Source organism: Schistocerca gregaria, chromosome 6, assembly GCF_023897955.1.
Source record: "Schistocerca gregaria isolate iqSchGreg1 chromosome 6, iqSchGreg1.2, whole genome shotgun sequence".
In the NCBI taxonomy this organism is placed as follows: Eukaryota; Metazoa; Arthropoda; class Insecta; order Orthoptera; family Acrididae; genus Schistocerca; species Schistocerca gregaria.
Window position 1 is genome coordinate 301,432,469 of NC_064925.1, and position 20,282 is coordinate 301,452,750.

Sequence of the window (20,282 nt, forward strand, 5' to 3'; positions counted from 1 at the left end):
CACTAAGCAGATTCAGAAGGATGTAGGTTGCAGTAGGTACTGGGAGATGAAGAAGCTTGCACAGGATAGAGTAGCACGGAGAGCTGCATCAAACCAGTTTCAGGACTGAAGACCACAACAACAACAACAACAACAACAACAACAACAGTGTAGTTAGGGTCCCAATACACTTCTCTGGGGCACACCAGAAGATATCTCTAAATCTGACGATGACCCTCCGTCAAAGATGACATGCTGCGTCCTCCTTACCAAAAGGTTCTCAAGCCAGTAATAAATTTCACTTGATATCCCATATGATCGAAAGTTTGATAATAAGCATAGGCGTGGTACTGAGTCAAATGCTTTTCGGAAATCAACACGTATTCATCTACCTGATTGCGCCTCTATTCTAGAGACCAACAGAAAAATTTGAAAGGCGTGTAGGAGCAACACTGACACAAAGGAAGGCCTCGGCGCTTGTTGGTGACGTCACGTCAGCTAGGCACGGCGAACGCCAGGTCTGTTGCAGGCAGAAACGCCTGGGCGTGCTTATCAGTATAAATCTCTTATTTTTGGACAAACTGTTTGGTATTGTTTTGGATTCTACAGTTTTATTTAGATGAAAGATTTTCTTACTATCGTAAGGCTACAAATGAAGATCCTGTCGAAACAAACGTAGATCAATATGAGAAGATGCTTTGCCCCATTGCAAGCTTCGGAAATTTTACATTTAAGAAACTATATTTACTTGATCCATTTTGCTATCTAAACTTACCCCAACCCCCTTACAATGAACTCGTTTCTTTTATTTGTTTATTTATTTTCGTTTGACTTCGTCACTGGAATCGTGAACTAATTTACATGTGTAAATGCCCAACTGTTTCCAGTCATTAGATTACAGTAGTTTTCAACGGAATGAATTCTAAACAGGAAACAAAATATCATCAAACATCGAAAATACTGCTGAGCTTAACATTTTTAAACATGCTCATTAGAAAAGATAAATATTCTCCTCTTGCAACTGAAAGGAGAAACTTTATGAGATAAAAGAAATTTATTTCATAAAACAGGTATCTCTCTTTTGTCTCTTTTCTACCCCCCACCCCCTCCCCCAACGTCTACAACCGCAAGAAATTTCATTAACATTCAGTGTTCCTCACCCCATAGTCAACCAAGATCCCTAAAGAAGAGCACCAATATGTTCACAGTTTCTCGTAAAAGCAACCCAGTACAAACGTAACTTCCTCAGATTTACAAATAAGGTAAAGAAACACGAATTCTGTTGCTGCTGGACCATGAAGTTGTTTTTATATGTCAATCCTTAAAACAGGTGGAAATTTAAGTTCAGGAGTGCACTATTTGTTAAGAAGTGTAAGGAATTCCACAATTAATTGATTGCAGAAATCTCTCAGAACAATGTGTGTTGGTCAACTACCGCCATAGTTTCACATTTTCCTGTGTCAGAGAGGGAGACACCACAATTATGAGTACGCCTGCAACAGACCTGGCGTTCGCCGTGCCTAGCTGACGTGACGTCACGAACAAGCGCCGAGGCCTTCCTTTGAGTCGGTGTTGGTAGGAGTCACTATCACCACTAGCTCTAGCTCCCCCTCGTCCACCCCGTTCTCGTTCTCTCTCTCTCTCTTCCCTCGAACAGAAACGCCAGAGCTGCAATATTTTTTTGAAAACGAATCTAAACCACGAACACACTGTGACGCTTCAAACGCCTGGCCCAACACCTACTCATTACACGCCACGACGGCCGCGAGCGTCGGCCGCTGCCATAGCCGAGTGCGCGTGCACCGGCGCGACCCCACCGTGAGTCACGGCGAACAGGAACGCGGCGTGTCTGCACCGAAGGCCGAGCCGCCGCCGAAGATCTGCATGGGGCGCGCCGGCCGGGAGTGGGGAGTGGTGGTGGGAGTCTATTGCGCAGGCGCGGGGGCCCGCCGCACAAAGAACTTGCGCGTCCATGTTGGCAGCTGCCAGGTGAGCCGGCAGTGTGTAACTGGCGGCCGGCTGTCGCGTTTGCCGTCGCGGAGCTGCTGTGGTGCGCGTGTGCCCGCTGTCCCCGCCGGCGGCTGACAGCGCACAGTGGTGCCAAGTGAGTCGCGATAGACGAGTGCCGTGAAAGCGCCGCGGTGCAGTCACAGCTTCCGCGTTGCCACTGGGCGAGTGCGCCTCTTCCTGGCTCCCCAGCTGCGGGCCGAGTGGGCCCCTTTGGTGAGTGGCAGACCCTTCAGCTGATGCAGTGCCGAGCGGGCAGCGCGCTGTCAGCACCTGATCGCTCTACAAGTGAAGCAATCGAGCCGATTGTTTCCGCAGTCTGTTCACCGCAGGCATCCACTCACAGTGCAATAAAAAAAGAAAATGTCCTAATAGGGTTTTCTCCTCTTCACAGTGTATGGCAGTTGTGTCGAAAGAATTTGTATTGAGTGTACTCAAAGAATTCCCATAGGCTAGTTGAATCTCTGAAGCATATGATGGTGGTGTCCGTTTCCACTTACAGCGAAATTGATGAAGCGTCTATAGGAAGTGAGCTGTTCTTTGTTCGAAATCCTTGACTAATTCATTAGTGATTCAGATACACTGAATAAGAACCTCCGCCGGCTGTTAACATATGCTCCTTACAGGTGAAGGACAAACACTAATTTGTTCTGTAAAGTGACAGCAGCATATTCGTCGCATTTATGTATTCAATATTAGTGGCAGCAAAAGTCATGAAAAAGTGTGAGGTACCTGATTCTGTAAACCATATAAAGAGACGATGTTTTTAACTCCCAACGAAAGTTATCACAGCAAACGGCATGAGTTACTCGTTTTTGTTCAAAACAGTTGACGTATTCATTAACTGTACGCTGAATCCGTATGCTATCAATTTCAATATTGACCTGTTCATATGTACAATACAAAAGTCCTGTCAACTGCCAAATTCTGCTTCTGTTTTAAGTGACAAGTGAAGCACACACATGCTATCTGTTTCTGTAAAGTGAGGAGAGTATATTCGCCACAGCTATCTACTCCATGCTCGTGCCAATAGCAACAAAATATTTTTAGAAATGGTTTTCATCCCATGCGAACAGTGCGCACTCTCTGCATGGTGTATATCTGCTGAGTTTAGCCACAAATTCTCTCGGTGTTTACAAATATCTAATGAAGAAAAAAGTATTATTTATTTTGACGCACAACGAAAGTCATCAGTGGAGATGTCACTAGCAGATGGGCGCAGAATGAGCTACATTTCTTTGTGCAAAACAGTTGTCAAATTCAATAATGATTCAGATACACTGATAGCGTATCACGTACGGAACTCGACATTCTACATCTACATCCATACCCCGCAAGCCACCTGACGGTGTGTGGCGGAGGGTACTCTGAGTACCTCTATCGGTTCTCCCTTCTATTCCAGTCTCGTATTGTTCGTGGAAAGAAGGATTGTCGGTATGATTCTGTGTGTGCTCTAATCTCTCTGATTTTATCCTCATGGTCTCTTCGCGAAATATACGTAAGAGCGAGCAATATACTGCTTGACTCTTCGGTGAAGGTATGTTCTCGAAACTTTAACAAAAGCCCGTACCGAGCTACTGAGGGTCTCTCCTGCAGAGTCTTCCACTGAAGTTTATCTATCATCTCCATAACGCTTTCGCGATTACTAAATGATCCTGTAACGAAGCGCGCTGCTCTCCGTTGGATCTTCTCTATCTGTTCTATCAACCCTATCTGGTACATATCCACCACTGCTGAGCAGTATTCAAGCAGTGGGCGAACAAGCGTACTCTAACCTACTTCCTTTGTTTTCGGATTGCATTTCCCTAGGATTCTTCCAATGAATCTCAGTCTGGCATCTGCTTTACCGACGATCAACTTTATATGATCATTCCATTTTAAATCAGTCCTAATGCCTACTCCCAGATAATTTATGGAATTAACAGCTTCCAGTTGCTGACCACCTATTTTGTAGCTAAATGATAATGGATCTATCTTTCTATGTATTCACAGCACGTTACACTTGTCTACATTGAGATTCAATTGACATTCCCTGCACCATGCGTCAATTCGCTGCAGATCCTCCTGCATTTCAGTACAATTTTCCATTGTTGCAACCTCTCGATACACAACAGCATCATGTATTATACAAAACTTTACTCCGTTACGATTCATCCGTCAGCTGATATCAGCTGATATCATCTCCTTGTGATCTAAATGAAGCATAAGCAGTAACTGTTTCCGTATGGTGACAGAAATACATTCACTCCAGGAACCTTTTCAACACTCGCCGCAATAGAAATCACAAGAGGGTGTATAAATGCGATGTTTACTTTAACTAGCAACGAAAGAGTTCAGTGGGAACATCTCTAGGAACTGAGCTCTCAACGCCTGCCTTTCTTTGTTCAGAGTAGTTGACAAATTCATTAATTATTTAGATGTACTGATGCCGTATGCTATGATGACCTCAATGCTGAAACATGATACGGCAGAACCAGTTTTCTGTCGGCTGCAAACTTATGCTCGTCATCGTAATTTTTTCTCTAAACTGACGATAGTATGTGCGCCTCAAGTAACTATTCACTGTAAGCCGCATGTGAAGTCACAAGCTCGCGCCGTGTAACTGTATCTCTACTATCCATTAAATGCCTTGTCAACGTGACAGTGCGCTGTTCCTCACGACTCACTACAAAGTTGTTCTTGTTGTGGTCTTCAGTCCAGAGACTGGTTTGATGCAGCTCTCCATGCTACTCTATCCTGTGCAGGCTTCTTCATCTCCCAGTACCTACTGCAACCTACATCCTTCTGAGTCTGTTTAGTGTATTCATCTCTCGGTCTCCCTCTTAACATTTTTACCCTCCACGCTGCCATCCAATACTAAGTTGGTGGTCCCTTGATGCCTCCGAATAAGTCCTAACAACCGATCCCTTCTTCTAGTCAAGTCGTGCCACAAATTTCTCTTCTCCCTAATTCTATTCAATACCTCCTCATTAGTTATGTGATCTATCCATCTAATCTTCAGCATTCTTCTATAGTACCACATTTCGAAGGCTTCTATTCTCTTCTTGTCTAAACTACTTATCGTCCACGTCTCACTTCGATACATGGCTACACTGCATACAAATACTTTTAGAAACGACTTCCTGACACTTAAATCTATACTCAATGTTAACAAATTTCTCTTCTTCAGAAACGGTTTCCTTGCCATTGTCGGTCTACATATTATATCCTCTCTACTTCTACCATCAGTTATTTTGCTCCCCAAATAACAAAATTCATTTATTACTTTAAGCGTCTCATTTCCTAGTCTAATTCCCTCAGCATCACTCGATTTAATTCGACTACATTCCATTATTCTCGGTTTGCTTTTGTTGATATTCGCTACAACGTAGTAACTCAAAAAATACCCGGAAGCCGTTACAAGAGGAGGCGCTGTTATTTCTCAACATTAATTGGGGAACACGTCACAGATTTGGATATATTTGATATGTATATTATAAAGACATGAATACTGAAGCTTAGTAATGTGCACCATTATGAGATCAGTCACTTTAAATGGCTACATTTAAATTACAAGCTAACTCAGTTTTTAAAGTCGGGCACCACAGTCTCAATAAATTCCACGGACAACATCGTTTTCAGAAAGGCTGTTAAGCTGAAATAGATATTTTTTTGTTGGTTCTGCACTAGCGATCGGTTTCGACATTTGAGCCATCGTCAAAGGTCCACAGGTTAGAAAATCTTTACATGAAGTGTACATCAAATATAAAATCATAAGGAGCTATGTTGTAACATTTTATGACTTTCTTTTTGATGCACACCAGCGTAATGATTTCTAGTACAAAATAAAGTGAAATAAAAATATTCATCGACACAGAACACTCTTTTACAGTTACAATGAAGTCTTTATTGGAAGAGCTGCTTATATAATACCGAAAATTTTCGGTCATTTCGCTCTTCAGCAGGTGTATTAAACATTGAGAACATCGTGCTGTAATAAACGCAATTTACAGCATAACAATTACCACTATCTCCGAAGAGGCCATCAACATATCATATCCTATGCCAGATCGCAAGTTGATTTTATGTACAGTGTTTGAGCAAAAGTATCCAGACATACATTCTTCGCGTTTATAAAGAATTGAACACTGGCGAGGGCACTCTCGGCGAAATTTCAGAGTGTCTGCTGAGGAATTGAACCCTATTTTTCCTCGAGAGCCGAGAAAAGAGAAGAAAGTGATTCTGAAACTGGAGTGTGGAGTGTAGCAGGCGATTTAACTCTTTCCAGAGGTGTTCCACTGGGTCCAGGACGGAACTCTGGGATAGTCAGTTCATTTTAGGAATGTTACTGTCGACAAACAATTGCCTCACAGATGCTGCTTTATGACATTGGTCACCATTAAACTGGAACAATCATCGTCTCCGACGTGTTCCTCTACAGTAAGCAGTTCACAACGCTGTAAATTGTGTTCATAGTCTTTCTCACATAGCGTTTTCCTAAGTGCAATAACGGGACCACGTGCTGAACCCGAAAAACAACCCATACCGTAACTCCATCTCCTCTGAACTTCACTGTTGATGGTACATTTGATAGCAGCTAACCTTCTATAGACATTCGCCAAACCCAAACCCTTCCATCGGACTGTCTCAGAATACAGCACGATTCATCATTCCAAACCACTCGTTTCCCGTCATCCACAGTCCAATGACGCTGCTCTTTGCAGCACCTAAAGCAGCGCTTAGCGCTGAATACAGATACGTGTGGCTTATGAGGAGCTGCTCCACCATTGACATCACTCATTTTATTTTCTGGTTATAGTCATTGTGCGAATTGGACTCCTGCTAGCACTTTGGAACTCATGAGTGATTTCTTCCAAATGATTTCATGTGTTTCTTATAACAATTTCCAGCAATTCTCGATGGTCCCTCTCTGTCAGTACATGAGTTTTTCCTGATCCTGATTTATCTATAATTGTTCCTTCACATTTCTACTTGACAGTCATACCACCAACAGTCATCTTGGGGTACTTTATAAGGGCTGTAATGTCTCGAGTGGATTTGTTACTGAGGCGACATAAAACTTGTCCACATTCGAAGTCACTGAGCTCTCCTGTCTAACGCATTCTGCTGTTACTGTTTTTCTATGTACAGCAGAACTCGCCTCTATTTATAAAATACTGGCAGGGACGCCTCTCGTGACATCTAGTGGCCATTTCTGGATTAAGTAGGCGTGTCTGGATACTTTGAACAGATGATGTATATAATACTTTATTTACAACATTCTTACTGTTACAGGTATAATATTCGGAGAAAATTAGACTTCTGAAAAGGCGAAGAAAACACGCTTTTTCTGCCTATTAATACTGCTTCTTCCTTGGGTTACTTTCTTTATCGGTCCTTGGATTTTTTTCTAACACCTTTACGTTCTTTTACATGTGGCACAGTCACTGAGGCAATTGTCAAGTTGTAACTTGGTCCGGAATCCACTTTAGGGTCTCTTATAACTGTTTTAGTAGGTCAGTTCAAAGACAGGAGGAAGGCAAGAGCATGTAGGACCTGCCTATTAAAGCACTGTTGTTTCAAAATAACCACTGATTTCTTTTAGTGAGACTGTTACTAATGGTGTGCGAAAATAAATTCAGTATCGCAATGTGGTTCACATTATATGCAAAACTGGGTGCTGTCTCATTACTGTCTGGGTGTACTTGTTCTCAAACTGGAGGGAGAAGAGTTCAGTACGCCTCCATTAGAACCACACATAATGCGACCCTTATAACTGTCTGAGTAAGTCAGTTCAAAGGTAGGAGGAAGGCAAGAGCATGAAGGACATGGCTATTAAAGGACTGTTATTTCAAATTAACCAAATTAACAACTGACTTCTTTTAGTGAGACTCTTACTAATGGTGTGCGAAAATAATGCAGTATTGCAGTGTGGTTCACATTATATGCAAAACTGCGTGCTCTCTCATAACTGACCAGGTGTACTTGTTCTCAAACTGGGGGGAGAAAAGTGCAGTACGCCTCCATTAGGGCCAAACATAATGTGGACTGGTAGAACAGTCAGTTTACTTGCTGATGACAGCTTTACATTTTTACCGTGGACAGTACATACAGGACACGGTTCTTAATAGGGTGTGTGATCATCACGGACGGCAACGTATCCTCTGCAACGTTTTCCCGTGCTGGCCAAAAGGTTCGTCAGTAGTTTTTGCGACAGGGCGTTCCATTCCTTTACCAGCAGTGTCGACAACTGCTGAACTGTCGTTGGTATATGTGGCCGTGCTGCAGAGCATCTCCTTAACGCATGGAACTTTCTCGACCGGATTTAAGTCGGAGGCCACTCCATTCGCTGAATATCCTCTCTTGCCAAAAGCTGCTCCACCTGTACTGTTCGATGCGGTGGTGCATTGTCATCCACCTCCCGAATGACGCAACTGGGGAAGGAGTACAGCACCACAATAACCGATGAATGTACCGCGCTAAAGATTTGGAGGTCCCTACGTCCACGAAGCATTAAGACTCCCCACACCATAACATCTGGACCACCAAAACGACTTTGTTCGACAATGTTCCTGGGTGCATTACGTGTTCCCATCTCACTCTGTATGCGGATGCGTAATGTATCCGTAATGCTTTACAATCATCTGAAGACATGTTCTGCGTTTCTTTGTGGTTCTGTACTTCCAAAACAAATTTTCCCTCCATTTTCCATTCATTTATCATGATCTTGGTTTTGTGATAGATCATTATTAGATCAACTTCAGTGCAAACTCGGCAACTGCCTTGCCGCAGTGGATAAACCAGTTCCCGCGAGATCACGGAAGTTAAGCGCTGTCGGGCGTGGCCGGCATTTGGATGGGTGACCATCCGGACCGCCATGAGCTGTTGCCATTTTTCGGGGTGCACTCAGCCTCGTGATGCCAATTGAGGAGCTACTCGACTGAATAGTAGCGGCTCCGGTCAAAGAAAATCATCATAACGACCGGGAGAGCGGTTTGCTGACCACATGCCCCTCCTATCCGCATCCTCAGCTGAGGATGATACGACGGTCGGATGGTCCCGGTGGGCCACTTGTGGCCTGAAGACGGAGTGATTTTCAGTGCAAACCAACCCAGGTTCGCTAATACCAGAAGTTCTTGTATATCATTTGCAAATGGAACACTGTCGTCAACAAATCTGAAGTTATTTAATCTCTTTCCTAGATGTTGGCTTCTTTTTGTTTTCCAATGGAATGTGTAATTGTCTACTCGGATGTTGGCCTGTTATGAAATTAGTTAGTGTAAACAATGAGTGGTTAGCCATATTCACTTGGTCATTTAGTAGTAGTTACCTTTTTGCCTTTATCACACGCATCTTTTACTCTAAAGAAACTGTCGCAACATAGGCCATGACCGATTTAGTTGATAGCTATATCAATAACTGGAAGCAGTAGATCTCATTTGTCGAATGCTTTCCACGCCTGTACTACTCGAGATCTGATGTTTTCTGTGCTTTGGCCACCCTGCATAGTCTTTGTTCCTATGTAGGAGAAGTCTTACACTGCCGTGTCGTACCCCATTCCCGATGGATTTATATATATATGCTTTTAAACAGCTTGAAAACAGAATCATCAGATCCATTTTTGCCGCCACCAAATATTTTAGGTAAGTGACACCTCACAACCATTTAAGATAAGCTTATAGGACAAAGAATTAGTATCCCCCAGAGGAATAAGACGTGTGTCGTCTAATACCTGTAATTCCGAACCTGGACTCGATAACCTCCTGGATTCAATTATGAAGTCAGTCCACAAAGTTGTACAGGTACATCACGTAGGGTTTAAGCCGCTCACTAAGGATTTGATTGCGTATTTCCAGCCGCGTTTTATCCACTGTTCCAACATGCCCCATAGATTTTCTATGACGTTCAAGTTCAGTGATTTTGTTGGCCAATCGATATCTAATGGGGTAGGGAAGTGTTCAGAAAACCAGTCACATATTATTCCAGCACTATGAACTTCTCTACTGTTGTCTTTAGGTGCCTGTGTGTCTTTCGACGTGAGCAACTCAAAATGTTCGTTATATGCAGATCCTGTCGCAATGTTCTCTCGCAAATAGTTAGGGATGGACCTTCAGTCATTACCTGCACCAATTCGTATCTGTTTTGAAAGCGATTTTGATTCACAAGCCATGAAACGCGTCCCCAGTCCCTCTAGTCATAACTTTTTTCAAACCATAATTCTTACGTTGTGTTGCGTGGCTAGGTGTGTTACACCACTGCCTGCTGACACGTCACCGTATGGCCGTGTGTACAGCCAAACAGGATGGCTCCTTTTTGACTCGCTGTCACTATATTACTAAGCAACTATTCCAGAACCTGGAACCCGGTACCAGTTGCACGTTGCCTATCTAACGGCTTCCAGGGCCAAAAAAATTTTGACTTTCAGTATTTCGCCTGATTATCAACAGAATAAAAAATTTAAAATGCTGTCCTAATGTATTCATTAAGTACATCTACTCTTGTTTACGTACAATGCCCGCCTGAAACGCATAAGCGCGCAGCTGAATATGTGGCTCTGTCGCTGCCCCACCTGCATTAACAACTCACCTGTGCCTACGCACTGTGGTGATTTTTTTTTCGGAGAGCTTATTTATATTGATTGTTTTTATGTTGCCATTTTTGCCTGATGATGTGGTTATACCTCGAAACAATGTTAGACGACTGAAGCAAGATACCAAAAAAATGTGACATAGGAGTATCTGCAATATCTTTTTATAAATTTTAAAAAACTATCACCGGCGAAGGACAGAGAGTGTACAGTTACGTTCAGCAGGCGTCCGATCGACAAGACAAACTGTGTCAGCCAAGAAATGAACTGAAATTAGAACGCAGTGCAGCACGGCGTATTGAGCGAATGGCGAGCGCCGTTCCGGACTGGCGCCAGTCGCGAAGCATGATTCCGGGACCTGCGCACCCTCTGTCGGCATTTCCGGGGGAATTCGCGCAGACGACACTTGCACTTTTTCAACAGTTCATGTAAACACTCTGGCCGTAGGCGGTCTACTGCATTACTGCGTAAGTGCTATCAGTAGAGCAGTGGGTTTATACGCATCTATCTTCACCTCCATGGTTACTCTGAAATTCACAATTAAGTGCGTGGCAGAGGTTTCATCAAACCGCCTACAAACGATTTCTCTACCGTTCCACTTTCTGAAAGCGTGTGGAAGAAATAAATCTTTCAGCATGAGCACTGATTTCTTTTATTTAATTACGACTATTATTTCTCCCTATGTAGATGGACGGTGATTGAAGTTTTACTAGAAAATCTCCCGCAACAGAAAACGCCTTTGTTTTAAAGATTGCCACCTCAATTTTTGTATCACGTCCGTGGCACTCCATCCCCTATTTCGCGATAATACGAAACATGCTACCCTTCTTTGAACTTTTTTGCGTCCTCCATCAATACTACCTGATGTGGATCAAACACCGCGCAGCAATACTGCAGAAAATGACGGACAAACGTAGTGTAGGCAGACGCTTTAGTCGACCTGTTGCATTTTCTGAGTACTCTGAAAATAAATCGCAGTCTTTGGTCGCCCTCCTCACAACATTATCCATGCCATCGTTCCAGTTTACGTTATTCTTAATTGTAATCAGTAAGTATTTAGTTGAAGTCATAGCATTTAGATTTGTGTGATTTATCGCGTAACACTTAGGAAAAAAGCACTCCGTGATGTTCAGAAGTACTGTGAGATATTTATATTCGTTTTCTTATGAACTTTTACTTCTCGCTTTTGGCCAGTATCGTGTAATGATGGGCTTCATCGCTCTCGTGGGTAATCTGAAGGCTGCACAAGTCGGGGCAGGATCGTTCACCTGCTGACCAACCCTTACTATGCTGCAATACTTTACTAAATGTCACTGAACAACAGATTTTTATTTAACAGTTGTCAATATATACAGGGTTTCGGGTAGCCGAGTGTGTGCTAAAGCGCCTCTTCCAAGAGGGGGAGATGCGCCGGCCTCAGATCGAGTCCACGCTGTGCCGTCAAGCTTGGTTGTTGCTTTGAGGCGGTTTGCGACATTCGCTAGGTGAATACCGGGATAGTACCCAAGTCTTGACCCAGTTACATGATTTACTCACTTTCACATGACTAACACTACGCGCAAACGCATATTCCGTCCCGAGGAGAAATGAGGTGACGGTAAGAGAAGCATCCGTCCACCCTTAATTTAACCATGCTACATCCTTTACTGAAATTCGGTCCTACACCGAAACGGGACACAGACACGAGAGAAAGAAGAATATGTGCAAGTTCTCCAATTTATCTTGACCAGCCGAAATAACATTTAGCCCAGAAGCAAAATAGAAAATGTACCAAACAAATGTTGTTTAGCTACCAGGGATAGCATGACTGCCTTTCTCGTAACTTTTTTCGCTACGCCATTATTAACAGCTGTATGCCTTTTTTAAAATAACGCTCCCTATTTTTGAACAATAAACTTCCTGTTCTCAAGATCTATTCAAAAACGAATCACAGTTCAGCATTCAGATGCACATAAAGTTATTAAAAACGTAATCAAATTGATTTTGACTCTTGTAAACTAGTACACAGTTTATATTGTGTGCGACAAAGATAGTCATCGATTGAAAACTGCATCGTAATTACTTTTCTTTTATTGAGTTTGAAGGCAGGCCTCATGCTACACAAGCAAAGGAACTCTGTAGAGAGCGGTTCACAGATACCGACCAACCTTTCAGACATATTTTCTTGTCTTCTTGTGACTCTTCAGGAAACGGGAAGTGTAGTCTCGAAGTTACACTGTCCATAGATGAGTAACATTTCTATCTTCCCTTCCTCGGTGTATACTGTACTCACACAAAACTTCAGCTGGAGGCAGTTGACTGAGTGACTGCTGTTCATTATATTTGTGTTTCCATTTGTTTACCGACAACTGCAATTAGCGGACGAGACACGTTACCCCGAAAATCTGCACTGCGTGCTTATGCAGGTCGTCAAAGTCAGTTTTGTGTCACATTTATAATAACGCCATGTTTAGGAGAATAGTACATGAATTGTCATGTGTCCGCCTGCACACTCTTCCACGACGGTCGTCTATGGACAGAACCACACGGCAATGATCCAAGTTCCATTCCATGTGTTGCCTTTCCTACCTTCTTTGCGTACGGTCCTACAGGTGTTTGTACCATTGTTCGCAGTAGACACCTAGAGGCCAAATGTATCGCGTGGTGCGGCTGCGGGCTGTCTGGGTCAAGATGGTCCTTACAGTTAAAAAACGGAAGCGTGCAGTAATGTTGCGTTGTCCTCGGGGGAGCTGGTGTTTTTGACCACAGGCGACTACTGCAAGATGTATATTCAATGTTTTGTGTTTCAAGACAGTGGTTTAATATTCCAAGGTCATCGCTGCGGTGTATACAAATTCATCGAGCAACTTCCCATGCTGACGGCCCTTTGTGCCGTAATGTGGCAATGTGCCCTCGATATAAGCCTAAAATGTCCCTCCGAGCCATGTTGACAACCTGAATCAAGAATGCAGGCAAGCCTCATCGTCCCCTTCACGATTGCAAATACGCTGTGCCCTACCAATCTGTGTAGAAAAATAAGTTTACAGTTTCCTCCGTTAGGCACGAGACGTATCTTGGGCCTTCCTGTAGTCATGAAAGTATTGAGAAAAAGGTTTTCATTCACAGAAATAATTATGCGAGTCTTGAGTGTTGTGTAAACCTTTTTTGAGCATGTATAAATGTATCTAGGATGCTGACTGGCAGCATAAATCATCACGTTTTCGTGTTAGACAGAGATGAGGGCGCCATTCCTCATTGTAGTATCAGTTTAAGTATTTGCTTTGTTCGTATGTATTATTTGTTAGTAGCGACATTCTGAGCAAACGATGATAGCTCTGTCTTTGTGTCTCCATTGTTTACAACACTTGATTTTACAAACTGCGCGCACACTCGGAGCCAAAACAAAAAAAAAAAAAAAAGACGCTCTGTGAAGATATCATTGTAAAACGACGGACATTAGTAAACATGAAGTACATGCACAGACAAATAAATGATTACAGTTTCAGAAAAACTAGATGACTTGTTCAAGCGAAGGAGTCTCATAAACTGAACAACTCAATAAACCATTGGTGGACCTCTGGCCCTTATACAAGCATTTGTTCAGCTTGGCATTAATTAATAGCGTTGTTGGATAGCCTCCTGAGGGATATCGTGCCAAATTCTGTCCCACTGGTATGCTACATCGTCAAAATCCCGAGACGGTTGAAGGGCCCTGCCCGTAACCCTCCAATAGTTCTCAACTGGGGACAGATCCGTTGCTTGTCAAGATCAGAACTGGCAAGCTCAAGCAGTGTGAAACTAACGCCGTGTCCGGCGGGATATTATTTTGCTGAAATAAAAACTCAGTACGGCTTGCCATGAAGGTGAAAACTGGGAGAAGAATATCGTCTACGTACTTCTGTAAGGGTGCTATGGATGACAACCAAAGAGGTCCTTTTACGGTTTAAAGAAGAAGGAAAAAAAAGCAGCCCATACCGTCACTTGTGGTTGTCGGGTCCTATGGCTGGCGACTATGAGGTTGGCATTCCACCGCCGTTCGTGGCGTTTCCAGACGCGTTTCGTTGGCCATCGGGGCTCAGACACGAAGAATAAACAACAATCCAACAGCGACTCAGTAGCGCTGTATGCTTGGCGGTAGCGGTCAGCGCGGAACAGGGCATTGCTTCGGTGCTCGAGTACTGGTTATTCTTGGAGTTTTACTCTCTTTGTTAACACATATTGATAAAACAAATGTCGCACTGGTCAAATCTGGGACTGTTCTATCGAATAGGCACGAACAGTTCCACTTTAAAATAACTTTGTTTACAACGATAAATAAACCGATGCTTCCTGTGTAGCCGGCCGCTGCGGCCGAGCAGTTCTAGGCGCTTTAGTCCGGAACCGCGCTGCTGCTACGGTCGCAGGTTCGAATCCTACCTCGGGCATGGATGTGTGTGATGTCTTAGGTTAGTTACGTTTAAGTAGTTCCAAGTCTAGGGGACTAATGACCTCAGATGTTAAGTCCTATAGTGCTTAGAGCCATTGAACCGTTGCTCCCTGTAGAAACTAGGCGTCGCGTGAAAGACATGATGAGTACTATTTGTCTGCACTGACTCCAGCTTGACAAGGCAAAAGTGACATTGCAATTGTATATTTGTTTACAAATCATCTACATTTTATGGTAACACAGATTTTAATTATCATTCTCCATTTTCGTCGATCTACCCATAAAATTTCTTCAACACTTTTCCTTCCAATTAATATCTGAATACCTTTCTATTCACGTGGCCCGTGGTCTCCGTCTTTTATTCATTCCCCGTGATTCTCATTCCATGATTCGTCATGGCAATCACTCGTTTGACATTCTTTTCGTATATCCGTACCAAATTATTTCTTTTTCTTACACAAAATAGGTAATCGAATTTTTGATAGCCGTTTCTTCCTGACGAAATATTTTCGCATTCGTTTCCCTCCCGGTAACCCTGCAGGTCGACTCCAATAGTCCATCTCAGTTGTCATCATTTATTGATATTTAACTGTCCATATCTCTGGCACGGGGTCCCGGGTTCGATTTCCGGGCGGGTCAGGGATTTTCACCTGCCTCGTGATGACTGGGTGTTTGTGTTGTCCTCATCATTTCATCATCAATCCTGAAAATGGCGACATTTGATTGAGCACAGGTTGGGAATTTGTACGGGCGCTGATAACCGTGCAGTTGAGCGCCCCAAAAACCAAACATCATAATCATCATCATCATCCATACCTCTTACTCTTATGTCATAAAGCTTGTAGTAATTGTTTTCAAGTATTTTTTCGTTTCCTTTCTAGACTGTTGACCCAATACAATACCATTTAATGTTCCAATAGTGAATTTTTCAGTATGTATTGTTGAATTAACTTTCTTATCCTGTTTACCCCAGTCTCTGAGTTTTTTCTTCTAGATATTTCCAATCTTCAGCATTTGTAAGCGTTTCCAACCCTTCTTCCTGAGTCAAATTTCGATGTCTTCCTCCTGTTACCATGTATTTTGTTTCATTGACGTTGAATGAAGTCTCAATTTCTCATATTAGTCTATTAATTTCCTAATTATATATCCACTGTTTTCTTCATCTTATGCCAAATTTAGCTGCTCATCAGAAAAGTGTGAGAATATAAGGGGATTTAACTGCCCCTACTGACAGGTATTATGCAACCCACAACGTCTTCAAAAACAACACACGACGTTTTCATATTCTATTAGTCGCTATGTGCGAGCTTTAGTCACACAGACGGAATAATCATAACATTTTCGAAGGAAATTTAAAGTAGAGAAACTTTGTACTGGGATACGTTTCCGCTAGAGGCCACAGTTTTCATATAATTCAAGGAAAATGTGTTTAAAGTTCACTTTTGTACGTTTGTCTTGAATAACAAAAAAAAAAGTTTCGAAAAAATGGTTCAAATGGCTCTGAGCACTATGCGACTTAACTTCTGAGGTCATCAGTCGCGTAGAACTTAGAACTAATTAAGCCTAACTAACCTAAGGACACCACACACATCTATGCCCGAGGCAGGATTCGAACCTGCGACCGTAGCGGCCCCTCGACTCCAGATTGTAGCGCCTAGAACCGCCCAGCCACTCCTGCCGGCGAATAATTCGAAAACTGTGGCCCCTAGCGAAAATGTATCCCAGTAGAAAATTTAACTTCATTAAATTTTGGGCAAAATGCTCATGTTCATTATTTCTCTTGGAATATTAGTCTGCACATAGTGAGTGAGAAGATATGAAATTATTGCGTGCGATATTGAAAGTGCTGCAGGATGTATAAAACCCATCGGCAGGGGCAGCTGACTCACCCTATCATTTATTGGAATTCCCATGTGCTTAGATTATCCTTGCAATTTTCCAAAGCTATCGCTGGGTATATTTCATAAATTGTTGGTGACCGACATTACCGTGATGTAATTTTAAATCCAGGCGAGATAAATTATCATTGTTTGTTGTCCAGTGATGCACATACCTAGGTACAGATACAACATAAGGAAAACCTGCGAAAAATTAGATAGAGCGTTCCTTGTTGCGGTCTCAGTACACAAGGCCTCGCACATTTTTTGCTAAGCTAGCCGCCTCCATAGACATGAGACGCGTCACAGGTTGCGTAGTTGCGTAGCGCTGACGTCGGTAGTGTTGTTCGTGCTGGTTGCGCCTCCGCCACTATGTTATCAAACAGAGGCTTGTTTATCAGCTGCCGAGGCAACCGGGCTGCCGCATGACACAGTCTAGACGCGAACAAACGAGTGTCGCTGGTGATGGAAGTGGGGAAGCAGCCGGCGCAAGTCACAGCTCGCAAACACGCGGCGTACATTGTTAATGTGCGCTTTTATCTGCGATTCCCTCTGTTTACCAAGCACTTTAGCTTGGTACTTTAGCGGGTATCCTATTCAGGCGAATGTTCTTCACAACTACAGACAGATGTCATTTTTTGGCACTGACTTATAGTCACAACAGTTTTCTGTAAGGTAAAAAGGTAAAGAAAGTATTTATAGGTAGATTCCGCAGCATTCTCACAATCTACACAGACGATAATCTTGTTCAGTCGAACCGCGCGACCGCTACGTTCGCAGGTTCGAATCCTGCCTCGGGCATGGATGTGAGTGATGTCCTTAGGTTAGTTAGGTTTAAGAAGTACTAAGGTTTCGAGGACTGATGATCTCAGATGTTAAGTCCCATAGTGCTCAGAGCCATTTGAACCATTTTTTGATAATCTTGTCTACGGCTAAGTATCGTCCCTGAATGGCTGTAAGAAAATCGTAAATAGCTTAGACATTTGTTTTGTTGTGATTCATCTTTATGGATGCAGCTGTATTGCATTAATGTATTTTTACTGGATAACCCATTCTGCTGTTTTATTGATGGTATTCAATTCAAATGATTGGTTTGGAAATCATCTTAAGACTTGCGTGTGGCAGTCCAACTGAAGCGAAACATTGAAATAGGCCGTTGCATAAAGTTACCAAAACACAATGACATCTAAAATCGGTACTGCTATCTAGAAATGTACTGACTTCGGGAACAGCGCAATTAGTTGGAGAGAATTTCGTGATAATTTGTTGTTTTGTAGATGGCACTATTGATATTTTATGTTTTGCGATATGGATCATCTTATATACTTCAATATTTCGGTTGAGTTGGACCGTCTACAGATGAAATTGTAGGATTTAGAAATCGGTCATGTGAAGTAATACCGTCAATAGAACATCTGAATAGCTTATCGAGCAACAACATACTAGCTTAAACACTGTCTCCACCTGGTGTACTTACCCACATTCATTGAGTTTAGCTCTAGGCAGGCGGACAGACCACAACGGGTGTTTTTGGTATTGAGTGGTGAGTATAAGTGAAGAGCTTATGTAGAAGATATTGCACTGCTGAACTAGAACTTGGATGAGCTGGGAAATACGGCAGAATTCATCATGAAATAGGCGAAGAATGTATACTTACAAGTCGATGAAAGTAAGAACGGGTACAACCTGATCTCAAATTCTTACCAGGACCAAATCCCGCTATATGTAGATGTATTTAAATCGCCGGATAAATTTGCTTGTCTAGAAGTAGTTTACCATAGGGAATTAGAGTTTTATATGAAGTAAAAAACCAAGTGCCTGTGAAATGCACCGAGATTTAAACTCCCTTATACCGGACTAAGATCAAGATACGAGGCACCATTGCTGGACCAGTTTTTCTGTGTGGCGCAGGAGCAATAAACAGCCCAGAAGACAAGTGGTAAGAAGGTCATTATCTGTTAGAGAATGATAATGAGCCAAAGGGTGGGAGGAATGCAGAGTTCCAACAGTTGAATATGGGAGGTAAGGGAATTACAAATATGTTGAGTAGCAAACGAATCCAGTGCGCTGGCCAGAGTTTTAAAGTAAGGACTACCGCAGCACTGCCTACTTGTCAGGTCAAGGCAACCTTGGTGGGAAGAGTTCGAAAAACCACTTAAACGAGTTTCACAATAATTAAGGAGTGTGCAAAAAGAAATCTTAAAATCAGTAGACAAGAGTATGATGTGTTGAGGCGTAGCGTGATCTTCACGATTAGTGATCAGTGACTGACAGTGGTGGTGGTGATGATTATGATGAAGACGATTTTGAGCTGAATGACAGCTTTCTTTGAATAAGGACACGAGTAAGGTAAAGCGCATAATCAAGAGGACGTAACATATTATAGCACTGTAAAAGTCTTGACCATGTTTCAGCGTTAAATTCTCAGGGCTAAAGCAGCGAATCCATATAAAATGAACGAAGGAGTGAAATAAGTATTTGGAAATGAGAACGGGAGAGGAATGAGAAGATTCTGAGAACGTTCAGGGTATCTGTTTAGGAAAGCACGTACAAGAATGTGGTCTGAACCGTTCTAAAGTACCACTACTACAATAATTTTGCATTAATCAGGTGAACCTAACAAAACACACCAAAGGAGTTCCTACGAACACTTGTAGGGCTGTAACAGGTTGGGTATAGCCCATACGTGCATTAATGAGTCTCAGAGAACTTCTTTAGAGGTTATTGGAAGAATGGAAATGTTTTCCGAGACCCTATTGCTTCCATTTTATGGAGGCGTAATTCCTTATGCCTCCACTCCTGGGGAGGCATAAGGACGGTCGTTTCCCCCTCCCCGTCCCTTCTCTTACTTCAAACCATCCTTACGGAACAAAGCTCACTTTACTCAAGCACGATATCATGTTCTCAGCATAGAGAAACGATTTGTCAGAAAGTGTCAAATGCACTATCAGATTTTCGCTGACGATACTGTTATCATCAGGAAACTTCGACGAAGTTTCCACTCAGTGTAATAAACGGCAGTTCTCTTTAAACGAAGGTAAATAATCGGCGTTATGTGTCGGGCTCGAAGAAACTATCGCAACATCGTGATGGTATGGATAAAAGGCCACTCTGGGGTACGTGGAAACGAACAAGTAGATACCCTAACAAAGTAACCATCTCTATATGGAGCTATTAAATATGACAAATCCCTTCTCACAGATATGATATCCACACTCAGAAACTGTCGTTGTCGTCCTGGAAAGGGAAATGACTGAGGACACTTAAAATCAGAGGCAGTCACTACACAATATTGAGCCCACGATTCCAAGAGCACCGTGGTATGACAAAGCCAAAGCGTCGAGGAGCTTCACGACAGTTATCGCAAGGCTGAAATTTAATAGTCGGAAGCTCAACGCCGGCCGTTATGGCCGAGCGGTTCTAGGCGCTTCAATCCGCAACCGCGCTG

The 20,282-nt window shown here is 42.8% G+C and overlaps 1 protein-coding gene across 1 annotated transcript in view; it reads left to right on the top strand.

Moving 5' to 3' along the window:
- Nucleotides 1–1,932: 1,932 nt before the first annotated feature.
- The window catches only part of LOC126278033 (ATP-binding cassette sub-family G member 4-like), a 448,565-nt gene continuing 430,215 nt past the window's right edge, over nucleotides 1,933–20,282 (top strand). The window contains exon 1 of the mRNA XM_049977774.1: nucleotides 1,933–2,202. The gene's annotated coding sequence lies outside the window, so the exon portion shown is untranslated. The remainder of the gene's footprint in view (nucleotides 2,203–20,282) is intronic.